This window comes from Cnephaeus nilssonii (genome assembly GCF_951640355.1).
Source record: "Cnephaeus nilssonii genome assembly, chromosome: 6".
In the NCBI taxonomy this organism is placed as follows: domain Eukaryota; kingdom Metazoa; phylum Chordata; class Mammalia; order Chiroptera; family Vespertilionidae; genus Cnephaeus; species Cnephaeus nilssonii.
In genome coordinates this window covers 7,382,528-7,396,553 of record NC_137077.1, presented here as the reverse complement: position 1 = coordinate 7,396,553, position 14,026 = coordinate 7,382,528, and positions in this window count along the sequence as shown.

Sequence of the window (14,026 nt, the reverse complement as noted above, 5' to 3'; positions counted from 1 at the left end):
ACTCCTGCTCCCCACTCCTTCGCTCCATGTGGCTGAGCCAAAATGGAGGAGCAGCCTCAGGGGAGATGCGGGTGTTCAGGATCTGCGGTCACATGCCTTTCAGTTACCAATGTTTTGCTCTCTCTCAGCTGCTCTGTCTCAGTGTAGCCTCTAGCCTTGTGCAGGGGAATGAACACACACACACACACACACACACACACACACACACACACACACACTATAAATGGCTGTGAAGCGTTCAGCCCTGAATCCGCAGGAAAACAATGCAAATTGCCTGAAATTTTCTCTTCTTGGGAAGCATTCCTGGTGTTCTGGTTAAAATCCGTCTTTCCTTCATTCTCCTTACCTACTTTTTTCTTTGGAGACCTCATGTGCATCTGTCCCAGACACCCCAGGCCTTCCTGCCTCCCCCTCCAGGCTGTCCTGTTCACTGTGACCCCATTAGTCCCGTAAAGAACCCCTTGAGTGAGTCAGCCTTCTGAGGCAGCTCCATGGAGCTGAGACACTGAGCTACATCTGGAGCCTCAGTTTCCTCCTGTAATGGGGTTAATAGCACCTCCCAGGTATGGTAGACCCTGTATATTGAATTCTTCCCTCATCCCAAGGGCCTTCTGTACATTCTTGATAACTAAGTGACAGCTGCATGACAAGAGTCATTGGCTTTAAGGCGGCCAGAGAGTTTGGAACCATGAAAGGCCTTGAGAATTCTAATCTAACCCTCTCTGAGCAGCTATACCAGTGAGAGCTGGCACGTGTTCAGCACCTGCTGAATGCTGGCCCCATTGTAAGTGCTTTAAAGGATTAATTCGTTTAAAACTCATGTCCACACTGGATAGGTACAATAACCCCCTCTTATCCCCAGTTGATAGATGGGGAAATTGAGGCCCAAATGAGGTTAAGTCAAATGCCCAGGGTCACATAGCTAGTGAATGGCAGAACTGGGGATTGAACACAGGTAGTCTAGCACCCCGTGACCCCAGCAGAGACCTCCCCTGCCTCAAACTCCATCACAGTTCCTTCCCTATGGATGGAGTTCCTTGCAGTAATAGCTCATGCTGATTGAGCGTTATATGCCAGGCACGTGCTAAGCTCTTCACATCCTCTCTTGTTTGATGCAACGACCCCGGGAAGTGAAAACTATTATTACTTCAATTTAACAGGCAAGGAAACCGAGGTCCAGAGAGAGCCCAAGGTCATGCAGCAAGCCGGCGAGAACCAGAACCAGCCTCGGGTCACCTGCCCTTAGAATTGCTGTGTTTCTTGAATCACCTAGAGTATTCTTTACAGTTTCATTAATAAGCTTGTCTTGAGTGCCTACCCTGGACCAGCTGCTGTGCCGGCTGCTAGGGCCACCACAGCGAGGTGACAGAACCCCAGAGGCTCTGGCAGACCACAGCCATGGGAAAGTGCCGGCCCTGACTTCCATCGTGGAGCCCAGAATCTGGATTTTTGTGTGAAATCCCCCGACTCTCAAATTTTGGTAACGAACTTAAATTAAAGCACCAGAACCATAACAGAACACCTCTGTTGACTGGTTCAACCTGGCGGGGGGGGGGGGGGGGGGGGGGGGGCGGGGGCTGAGCGGCTATGACCTCTAGTCAAGAAGGGAAGACAATTGTAGGAACAAATCCTGTGACATGAGTGGATACAGGACCCCAAGGAGCACCCCTGACCCTGGAGAGGCGGAAGGGCGCTGGGAAGGAGATGCTGGAAGGAGAACCGTGCAGCGTGGGTGGGGATTTATGAGGTGGACAGAGAGGAAAGGACATCCTGAGCAGATGGAACAGCATGTGTGAAGGCATGGAGCTGGGGGGGGGGGGGGGGTAGTGCCCTGAGCATTTGTAGAATGGTACTTGACTCTTTTTGCTTGGGTGGGAGATGGGTAAGAAATAGGTCTGGCCCAAGCACCTGCGTGGAGCCACAAAGAGAGCGAGGCAAGGCCTGGCATGAAACCTTCTTTGAGGAATTCATCCAACAGATATTTTATTGAGTGCTTACTAAGCACCGTGGACAGAACCACCATCTGTTCTCAGGCTCTTCCAGCCCCGGAGGGAGGCAGATAATCAAGCAACAATGACCTGTGTCTGCTGTGTGAGTGCTGAGCGGGAAGGGACCTGTTGCATGCAGACCAAACACCCTGTGCTGTGGTCCCCGGACCAGCGGCATCAGCATCACACAGTGACTTGTTAGGCATGCACATTCTCAGGCCCCGCCCCAGACACTAAACACGGGGGGGGGGGGGGTGAGGACCACAATCTACGCTCTCATAAACCTTCCTGGAGATGCTGACGCATGCTCATGTGTAAGAGCCACTGCTGTTAGGTCATGCCAGGACCCACCTTGATCCACTTGCTCTGCTGGCTTTCCTGTATCTCATACTCCCCAAGCCCCTCCTACCTCAGGGCCTTTGCACTTACTGTTGTCAACATGGCTGCATGATACTTTCCCTCACGACCTTCTGATCTCTGTCCAAGTGCCATGTCCTCGGAGAGGCCTCCCAGCACTTGATTTAAAGAATGCCCCCAGTCTGTCCGTCTCAATCCCCTTGTCTTACTTTACTTTCTTCATAGCGCTCACCACTACCTGATATTGTATGCCGTAAGTATTTGTTTATTTGTATAGTATCTGTCTCCCCCCACCACAAGGTTAGCTTCATGAAAATGGGGACTTGGTTTCTTTTGTCCTCCCAGCATCTGGGACAGTGCCCAGCATGGTGAGACACTCAGTAAATATTTTTGAATGAATGAATGACATCTCCTAGTGTTTACCTTTCTGGTCATTCATTCATTCAATAAGCACCGATTCTTGAGCACCAGCTCTTGTAGGTAAGGGGCTTAGTCGGGGAAGGGGTGCCATGGCCATGCAGGTAGGGGCAGCCTGGTGTCTGGGCCTTCCACCCGCCTCCTCCTCGGCACAGCCAGCTCCACACTCATATAACCTCCAGACCCGTAGGCTCCATCGCGGAGGAAGGCTTAACAGCACTGCTCCCCAAAGCCAGGGACTGGACTACTCGGGCTAGTTAGGAAGTGAGGGCTTTGAGTGAGAAGGAAGCGAAAGGCAGCTGCTGACAAGTTGTTCCAGGGACTGTTCAGTCATCCTGGGGTTGAACACTTCCCAACAGCCATGACAAGCAGCGTGCGTCTGGACAGCGGCTCGGTGCCAGGGACAGCCGTAATGTTCCCCGCCCGGCTCCTGGGCTCACGGTGCCCGCTGCAGGCACAAGGCCTGCACCATTGCCCCAGGGCTTCTCCTCTGCCCGTGCCGCTCCTCAGAGCCCGTCACTGTGGAGGGTACTAGCACATTTGTTGGACACTCCACAAGCCCTCTGGGTAAATAAGAGGCTTTAGGGGAAATTAGTGGGGGAGGATATGGGCATGAATCTTCAAGAAGATGACCTCTCACGCATTAGATCAATTTTGCGCTAATGCCCTCATGTCAGAGGGCGATGCAAAAGAGGGGGCCAGCAGATCCATCGGAATTTTAGATATTTAGATCAGGGTTTCCTCGCCGTGGCACTACTGACACTTTGGATGAGATAATTCTCTATTGTGTGTGTGTGTGCAGGGGCGGGGGGGTGGTGGGGGGGGGGGAGTCTGTCCTGTGCCTTCCAGGATGTTCAGCAGCATCTCCGGCCTCTACTCACTAGATGCCAGAATCATCTCCTTCGTTGCGACCAACAAAAATGTCTCCAGGAATTGACAAATGTCCCCTGGGAGCAAACTGGTCCATGGGCGAGAACCGCTGACCTGTGAGAAGGAAATGCTGACTTTTAAACTGGAATTTGCAAGGACTGGGACTCAGACGGTCTGGGTTTGAACCCTGCTTTGCCACTTAAGCTCTCTGTGTGTCTGTTTCCTCATCCCTGCCCTGTGGGTGCCTGAGGACCGACTGAGTGAGCACAGGGAAGGTTCTAGAACAGCGCCTGGCAAGCAGTAAGACCCAGTAAACACCGGCTCTTCTTAACAGCCGGTGGGCTGCTGCTGCGTCCCTGGAGGGCGGTCTTGAATGCGTGGTGGCGGCTGCTTCACACTGTTCTGTGATGCACTGTGTCGCATCTGCCTTCTGGCACACGGCCTTCTCTTGGTAATGACTTTGCTGTTTGGTCTTTCACTGTTCACGTGGGTCTGGTTGTTTATGCCTCCGCTGATGCAGTGCTTGGCATGGCCATCACAATAAAGGGCAGAGGAAATGTGACTGACTCACCTTCCATGCGCCCAGAATGCAAAGTGGAGCCCCGAGCTGAGCTGTGGGCTCGGGGTTGCACGGAGGCTGTGATGTCCCAATCCCGTCAGCAGGGGGCAGCAGCCGCCAGGAAAATGCCTGCTGCAGGAGGGAGCCAAGGGTGGCTTTTTGGTTTACTTCGCAGCTGCAGGTGTTTCAAGTTGAGCAAATCATCCCTCCAGAGCCTCGGAGGGCGGGGAGGGGGGAAGGGGAGGGGACCTCCTTTAGCAGCCCGCAATAGGCCATCTGCAGGAGCCAAAAGCTGCTTTTCTAGAACATTCCACATTTATCATGGCTGTCCATTTCTGGCTGGTTCAGTCTGAACCCAGGCCAAATTCAGCTAGGGGCAACGTTAAGCTGGTTCCTGTTGCTCCAGGTTCCTTCCCCTACTGCTCACCACCCCACCCCTAACCCCCAACCCCCTTAACAGTCCCAAGTCGCATCCTCTCATATTTCCCCTGAATCCACTTTTGCCCCTCCGTTGCATTCTCCTGGTCATTTAAAACATTTTAAATTTTGGAACAGACAGCCTCTTCCCTGGCTTTAAAATCTAGAAAGAGCAGGGGAAGAGCACTCGAGAACACGTGCTCCAGCCATGCCCAGGCTGCAGTGCCCACCCCGGGCCACGAGCAGCTCCTGGCGCCGCCGTTCAGGGTGTGTTACCTCCATCCCAGCAAACACCACGCACGTTCCTTCTTGTCCCTTCTCTCCTCCTTCCCCACAAACAGAAGCTGCCACACCTCCCTTGCACCGTGCTTTTCCCTCTAACAACGTGCTTTGGAGAGGTTCCATGTCAGCACCCAAATGCCTCTCGCCTTTTTTATTTCTTTTTTAAATGGCTGTGCCCTATTCATTTGCAGAGTGTGGGGCCCTTTAAAATCCTGTTATATTTTCACTGCTACCCCCCACCCCAAGGCTTCCTACTGTCCTGGAGCCGGCGGGGGGCGAGGGGGGCGGGTTTCTCTCCTCAGAGAGATGCCAGGCCACTGCCTTCTCCCTCCCACACTCTGTGCCTTGGGCGTGCGGCTTTCTCCATCCTCAAACCTGCCCGCCCCTCCTGCCCCAGGGCCTTGGCCCCGCTGTCCCTTCCGAACCCAGTTTGTCCTTCTGAGCTTTTCTCAGCCCGGACATCACCTGCTCCATCTACTGTGCCTCCCACAACAGCGCCGGCCGTCACCTGCGGGGAGAGCCGCACAGGGACGAGGTCGTGGCCTCAAAGGCCAGACTGTTGGGGTTCAAATCCCAGCTGGGCCACTTGGGAGCTGTGTGACCTTGGGCGGCTTGCTGCACCTCTCTGCCAGCTGGAATGGGAACAGTAGCAGATGCTGTGTGCGGGCGTGTTTGTGGCGAGGATGCAGAGACTGGTGAGTCAGCACCGAGCAGGCGTCCGTGCCCCTGGTGAGGGGAGACCCCGAGGACGGGTCCCTCCTTTGTAGGAGTCACATCCCAGGGCTGGTGTGGAGTGAGAATGCTGTCAAGAGGGGCCAAGCCTACTGGGCGTATTTGAAAGCCTACTGGGCCCAGTAGGAAGATCTCTGGAGGGATCATTGTCTTAACCCTGTCGTTTTTAAATGTGCCTCCTGTTAGATTAGCTAAAACCACAGCCAACAGTGATTGACCCCGGTGCCAGGCTCATCCTGAGATTACCCCATGCCGTGCTCACCACCATCTTGACGGGCCGGGAGCATCATTGTCACTATTTTCCAGGAAACCGGGGCCCAGAGAGGTTTGGCAATCGCCTAGGACCAAACGCCTGACCAGGCAGGATTTGAACCACGCTCCCAGCCACTCTGCTGCTCTGTCTCAGTTTGCGCGTCTCTGTCGAGTTGGCACTGCCCGCCTCTCCTCCTGGCCTTCTCTCCACTCGCTCAGTGACCCCTGCTCCGGGCCCTCCTGCCCCCCGGCTGGTCTTTCTTCCAGGCACTGGCGGCTGCTCTGCCCCGGCTGCGGAAGTGGGGGTCCCCTAGGACTCTGTGTCCACCCCCCTCCTTCCCGCTCTCCCTGGCGAGTGGACTCTGGCCATGATTTACCTCCCACCAAAGGCCACTGGGGAACAGCAATGTCCCACCCCCTTTTTTCTCAAAGAGTTATCGTGAGGGTAAAAATTAACACCACAGGCTGCCTGCTTCGCCTTACAACCTGGAAAGGGCTGGACAAAGGTGAGGGCTGTCGGTTTCCACGACTGGCTCCATCCCAGGTTGGTTCCCTGCCTCCTGTTCACATATTCTCGGGGCGGGCCCGTTAGCACCTCACGTGGCGGCCCAGAGCTGGGATCCGGCAGCCTCGAAGCAGACCGAAGCCCCTGGTCGCCGTTCGGAATGAGAAGTCGAGGGGCCTCTTCCAATGGAACCACAAGATAAACAGGCTGGCCCCGCGGCTGCCTGGCTGGCGGCCTCCTGGGCCCATCGGGGCTGGAACCCACATGACTGCTCCTAGCCGCAGGCGTGTCGCAGATGGCGAAGAGGATGCTGGTGAGACAGGCAGCACAGAGCCTCCCGACTGGTCACCGGGGAGGGCAGTGTGCCCAGCGGTGCAACGGGGGGACACGAGGGACAGCAGGACTGACTTGTAAGTCAACAGAGTCTGAATCTAAACGACAACAAAAGGTGGGATGACCCCTAAGCTCCCCACGAGAGTTCTGACATCTCGCTTGCTGGGGAAGGTTTTAAAAATCTCACTAATTTAGCTGAAACCGGTTTGGCTCAGTGGATAGAGCGTCGGCCTGCGGACTCAAGGGTCCCAGGTTCAATTCCGGTCAAGGGCATGTACCTTGGTTGCGGGCACATCCCCAGTAGGGGGTGTGCAAGAGGCAGCTGATCGATGTTTCTAACTCTCTATCCCTCTCTCTTCCTCTCTGTAAAAAATCAATAACATATATTTTTTTAAAAATCTCACTAATTTAATCTTTGTTGGGGAGAAGCCCAGTTTGGGGGAATGGGAAACCGAAGAGCGGACACCAGATTGTGTGAAGTGGTCCCGCAAGGTGCTGGCGTTTCACCTCTCTGCCCCTTTAAGAGTCACACGCCCATTTTCCAGAGGAGGAAACGGAGGCTCAGTGAAATGAGTCTGACACAACAGGGGTAGTAAGGAGGGAGAGAGGGATTTGAATTCAGATCTTCGCTCTCCAAATGTGTTCCACTACTTCCTGACGGGGTGGCCTGGGGGAGCTGATGAACTTGGCTGAGCCTGTCTCTTTGTCTGGAAGATGGGACCAATGACCTGCCTCAGAGAGCTGGGAGGATTACAGCATGTAAAACACTTAATGCAGCCACTGAGTAAACACCCCCAATGCAGGCAGCTGTTACTCTCTAGGCTCTGAATGAATGAATGAATGAATGATTAAATGAATTAATGAATAACTTAAAGGTACTCCTACCCGCTTCCAAGGGAGAGGAAGCTTTCCTTGCAAGAACCCCGAGGACGGAAGGTAATTCCCTTTAGATGGAAATAAAGTGCCCGTTGAAGCAGTGTGGTGTGGCAGAAAAACTGGCCGTCACGTCCTCTGTGTGACGCACATTCGTCGCCACCACCTCTCTGGCTAACAAGGTGGCGTTTTCTGATGACGATGCAGGAAGCCTTCCCATAACTGGCCCTCCGCCCCAGCTGAAAGCTTTGAATTTTGTAAAACTGCGGGGGCGGAGCAATTTCTCATCCCCCGCGGGCTCGCCTGGTGAGGGTCACAGCCACGCAGACCTGTCCCCCAGGCACCTGCCGGCTGATTGCCCAGGGCTGGTTCTCCGGAGTGAACAGATGATAGCAGCAGAGGAGGGGGGACGAGTGGCCCGGGACCTGGAGAAGCTGGGGTGCTGGGAGAGGGCGGGCTTCTCGCTGGAGCGTGCATTCAGCCCACGGGGGAGTGCTGTGCTCCCCATCAGAAGCGGCTTCAGCCCGGTCCCCGCTGCTGCTTTCCTACCCGTCCTGCTCTCGGCTCCCTGTCCCTAGAGTGGGGTGCACACTGGGATGTCATGCGCATCATCCCACTGGGCAGAGGCGTTTGGTGGGTCCGAGCTTAGGCTGTGGGTGGAGTAAACCACGGATGGGCCTCGACTCCAACACTGGGTGGGTCTGGGGTTCGCCCAGAGCAGTCCCTGAGTGAGGGCCAGGCACAGCGGTTTGGGGTGAGCCGGCTCCTGGAAGCGGTAGTGGGGACGTGGGCCAGGGACGGGGAAGGAACCAGGAGGGCCTACCCCTAAGCCAACTGCTGCGGACTCGGGGAGACTGCGTGGAGGACGTCTGGGGGCACCCCAGCTGAGGGCCCAGGAAGCTGGCGAGGTCTTACCCACTCAGCATCGGGCCAGCACCCCCGCCTTGCCCTGTGCGGGGCTGGACACGCACAGGCAGGAGCAAACCCCTGGGCCAGCGAGTCCCAGGGCTTGGGGGGAGGGGCGGGGCTGGCAGCACAGTCACTGAACCTGGGCCTCAGTCTCCTGAGCGGGTCAAGGGTGAGGATGCCCATGGGGATGGGGGGGGGGGGGGGGGGAGGGGCGCAAGGCCCTCAGAGAGGCCCAGCGGCCAGGTTTGCTATAATTATAATTAGAGTTTACCACTCCTGTTTCTGGGAGACCCTTCTTCTCTTTTTTAAGTTTATTTTTAATTTTAAAATATTTTTGCCCTAGCCGGTTTGGCTCAGTGGGTAGAGCGTCAGCCTGTTGACTGAAGGGTCCCGGGTTCGATTCCCGTTAAGGGCGCATGCCTCCGTTGCAGGCTCCGGGCCCTGGTTGGGGGCAGCGGGAGGCAACCAATCCATGTGTCTGTCTGTCTCTCCTTTTCCCTTCCACTCTCTCTAAGAATCAATGGGAAAAAATATTCTCAGGCGAGAATTAAAAAAATAAAAAATATATATATATTCAATTACAGCTTGCATTCAACTTTATTTAGTATTAGTTTCAGGCGTACGGCATGTGGTCAATCACATATTTTACAAAGGGGCCCCCCATATTTTCGGTATCCACCTGGCCCCATGCATAGCCATTGCTCTATTATTGACCTTCCTTCCCCTCTTTCTTAACCAGAGAACGATTTATCTTTCAAACGCCCCGCTTCGGTGTCTCATCTTCCATCACATGGACGTCTCTACACCTAGTGCCCTGGGGCTGCCCCAGCAGCTGACCACAAACCTGGTGACTTCACATGACGGAGACGTGTTCCCCCACAGGCCCGGATGCCGGGGTCTGAAATCAGGGGGTGAGCAGGCCCCCTCCTTCCGCAGCCCTGGGGCAGGGCCCTGCCTGCCTCTTCGGCTCCCCATGGCTCCTGGCGGTTTTGGCCTGTTCCGACCTTGGCATCCGTCCTTGCCCGGACTTCCTCCCTGCGTGCCTTCTCCTTCTCTCTCTCTCTCTCGTGGGATGACACCTGTCATCGACTTGGGGCCCACGACCTCATGTGGGGATCCTTACCTTCATCACATCTGCAAAGACCTTTGTGCCAAATAGGAGCACCCTGCGAGGCTCCAAGGAGTCGCCTCTGTTCACCCCACCGTGTGTAAGTTTCTCTGACTGCTGCTGCAGCAGTTAGAATTATTTTTGCTTCGTGTGCTAACCACAGGGACTTTGACCAAATAGGGGCTACGTTCCTCCCGTCTCAGACTCTCTGCAGGTGGGCAGCTCCGGGCTCCACAGGGGACCGGTGTCCTCGAGCTTCCCGAGGGCACTGTCATCGGCTGCGCTTCAGTCCCCGTGGTTGTGAGAAGGCACCCATCACGGGCACCCAGGCCTCGTCCCAGACAAGGTGAGGGGGAAGGCCACGACCACAGCATGGAGGGGATCTGACGTGTCTAGATGCTTCCTGCAGCGCCACCCAGGGACGTATGTTTGCCTCTAGAGACCGACACTGAGTCCCTGGTCAGGTGACGGTTTGACACAGGGCACATCGTTGTCCTGCCCCAAGTGGGGTTGTGACAGAAAGAAAGAGGGGGAATTAGTGCTACAAAGGCCACTAAATGAGTAGGCAAGTATAATATTATAATACTAGTAGCCCATTTGCAGGAAGAATCCTGCAAGCGGCCGCTGCAGCCGCGTGTGCTGCCGCTGCCACCGCTGTTGTGGCTGCAGCACCTGCACCCACGTGCCACTGCCGCCCGCCCCGCTCCACCCCGCCCCACCCCACCTGGGCTTTCCCTCTGGCTTGCTTTCCGCTTTTCCTCCCTCTTCCTTCTAAGTTGTCTTCAGTCTTCACTCCTCCCTCCCTCAGCGTATGCAAATTAATGCCATCTTGGTTGGGTAATTTGCATACTCGCCCTGATTGGCTGGTGGGCGTGGCTTTGGCTGGTGGGGCGTAGTGAAGGTACGGTCAATTTGCATATTTGTCTATTATTAGGTAGGATAGTTTGGTACAATCCTATATGATAAAACCCTAATATGCAAATCGACTGAACGGCAGAATGACCGGTCACTATGACACACACGGACCACCAGGGGGCAGACGCTCAATGCAGAAGCTGCCCCTGGTGGTCAGTGCCCTCCTACAGGGGAAGCGCCGCTCAGCCAGAAGCCAGGCTCACGGCTGGTGAGCGCAGTCCTGCCACTCTGGCAGCGCTAAGGACCCCTCGGGGGATGTCTGACTGCTGGCTTAGGCCCACTCCCTGCCTGGCCCCATGCATAACCCGCTATCCACCTGGCCCCATGCATAGCTATTCAAATGCCCTAGCAGGCAGATGTCCCCCGAGGGGTCCCGGACTGCGAGAGGGCGCAGGCCAGGCTGAGGGACGCCCCCCTCCTACCCCCAGTGCATGAATGTTGTGCACCGGGCCTTTAGTATAATATAATATATCTGATACAACATAATATAATATAAAAGTCACCTATAACAAGTTAAAATTCACATCATAGATCTTTCCCATGTTATTGTAGAATATCCACGATGTCTAGTTTAAAGGACACACAGTGGTTTGTTTGTAGATGCCTCAAAACTTTTCTCGATCTTGTCCCTCCCTGTGTTGCAGGAGCCTTTTTTGGGGTCACCAGTGCCTGGCCCTGAGGGATAGTGGGGCTGGGATGTGGGAATTCAGGTGAGCCCAGCCGAGCAGCAGCTGTGGCGGGCGATGCTGCCAGAAGGTGCCAGTGCTGGGGCTGGGAGGTGGTGGGCACACGGGGGGCAGCGGAATCCCCAGCGGGGACGTTCAGTGAGCCTGCTGTCAGCCCGCCAGAGCCTCCCCAAGTGGCGTTCTGCACAGTGAGTCAGACTGGGAGGCACAGAATAGAGAGCATGACCTGATACCTCTGCCTCCTTAGGACATGGCGCCCTCTTTGGATCCTTCTGTGTGACATCTGCGCTCAATAAATACCCAGGTGATGATGGATTCAACAAGGCAGCAAGCAGCCAGCGGGAGGCTAAATGGATTTTAATGGCCTGTAAGTCGGCTCAGATCACAGCGGCTCCGGCTCCGAGTTGGGACTTGCTGTCTAGGGGAACTCTCCTGCTGATGCATGAGTTCTTTCAACAAGTTCCCCATCTCCACTTGAATGCTTCCCATGACAGGCTGCTCGCTGCCTCACAGGACAGCCTGTCTTACTGCCCAGCAGCTCCGAGGGTGGACAGGGCTTTCTCAGGGTCGGCCAAGAGCGGTTGCCTGCAAACCCCCTGGTTGGTTTTGATTTTGTGTCTGCAGAATCACACAAAAGAAACCCGGTTCCTCTCCAGGCTGCACGCCCTGCCTTTAATTTTGGAAAAGTTTAAAGTCCTCCATGGATGGATGCTGTGCTTTCTTTTTCACTCGTGAATGTTTGTCATTGGTTATGTGTTTATTTATTCCACAAAGATGTGTTAAGCACCTCCTTTGTGCCAGGGCCTGTGTTAGGTGCTGGAGTCACAATGGTAGGTACCAGGATTCCAGCTGTCACACCAGACAACCACATAGGAAAGACAGGTGATGACGATGATGACTGAGATGAAATTCACATAACACACAACTAACCATTTTAGTGTGCAATTCAGTGCATTCATCATCTTGTGCAAGCACCACCTCTCCCGTTTCAAACCTTTTCCATCACTCCAGAGAACACCCTGTACCCATTATGTCATTCCCCATCCCCCTTTCCATCCATCCACCCATCCACCCACCCACCCATCCATCTATCCACCCATTTATTCATCCATCCATCCCCTGGAAACCTTTAATCTGCTTTCTATCTCTATGGGTTTACCTATTCTGGACTTTTCATATAATATGCAATATGTGACCTTTTGTATCTGGCTTCTTTCACTGAGCATAATGTTTTCAAGGTTCATCCATGTTGTAGCATGTGTCAGAATTTCATTCCTTCTTAAGGCTGAGTAATATTCCATTATATGAATATACAACATTGTGATTACCCATTCATCCACTGATGGACAGTAGGGCCATTTTCACCTTTCATCAAGTTTCTGTGTGGATGCACGTTTTCATTTCTCTTGGATGTGTACCTAGGAGTGGGTTTCTAGGTTGAACTTTTTGAGGAACCACTAAGCTGCTCTCCACAGTGACTGCACCATTTTACGCTCTTGCCAGCAAGACACAAAGGTACCAATTTCTCCACATCCCAGCCAAGAATCCTTCCTTCCTTCCTTCCTTCCTTCCTTCCTTCCTTCCTTCCTTCCTTCCTTCCTTCCTTCCTTCCTTCCTCCCTCCCTCCCTCCCTCCCTCCCTCCCTCCGTTCCTTCTTTCTTCCCTCCCTCCCTCCCTCCCTCCCTCCCTCCCTTCCTTCCTTCCTTCCTTCCTTCCTTCCTTCCTTCCTTCCTTCCTTCCTTCCTTCCTTCCTTCCTTTTTTTGGATTATAGCTAGCCTAGTGGATATGAGGTGATATCTCATAGTGGGTTTAATTTTTCATTTCCTTAATGAGTATCTTTTCATGTGTTTGTTGGGCATTTGTATCGTCTTTGGAGAAATGTCTGTTCAAGTCCTTTGCCTATTTTTAAGTTGGGTTGTGTGATAGTGAATTTTATGTGTCAACTTGACTGGACCATGAGGTGCCCAGATATTTGGCCAAACATTATTCTGGGTGTTTCAGGAGTGGAGGGGGTGGGGTGGTATTTTTGGATGAGCATAACGTTTACATCAGTAGACTGAGCAAAGCAGATGAGGAAGTGTTTGCTGCCTGGATGAGGAAGTGTTTCCACTTGGATTAGCTGTGTGATTTAGGAATGTTACCTAACCACTCTGAACCTTCGTTTCCTTCACCTGTGAAATAGAGACGATTCTCTTCCTTGGAGGGCAGGTGTGAATTAAGAGGAGGTATTACTAAGCGTCTGGCACATAGTAGGTGCTTTAAGGAGGAAGAGGCAGATTGGGAAGGCAGCTCTGTCCAGCAAGCCCATGGCGTCAAGAGGAGAGACTCCCCAGCCCCAACTTTTCTCTTCTATTCTTCCCCCCCTCTGATCCGTCCTTGACTGCCCTCACGCCCTCTTTCCGCACCTATCTGCATCCTCTCCTTGCTCCAGGACATCCAATCCATCATCCAGCCCTCTGCCCACATGCAGGCTGTCCCACTCTTATCAAAAGCCACTCAGGAGCCGATTTACGGCTCTTCTTCCTGGCCCAGCTCCCTCCCTCCCTGCTCCCAGCCTCTCCCAGACAGAAGGGGGACTGAGATAATGAATGAGGCTCCTCTGCGCATAACAACTAAGACCAGCAGACTGTTTAGCTGATGAGCAAACTAAGGGGGAGAGTGTGGAGGGTGGGGGTGAGGTGCTGGGTGGATGGCGGATGGGGGAGGCGGTGGATGCTGGAGTCTGATGACTCGGGGCCTGCAGAGCGGGTGCAGGGCAGGGAGGGCTTCCCTGGGCCCTTCCCTCCTTGCTGAGCCGGAAGGTCTCAGGATGAGGTGTGGGA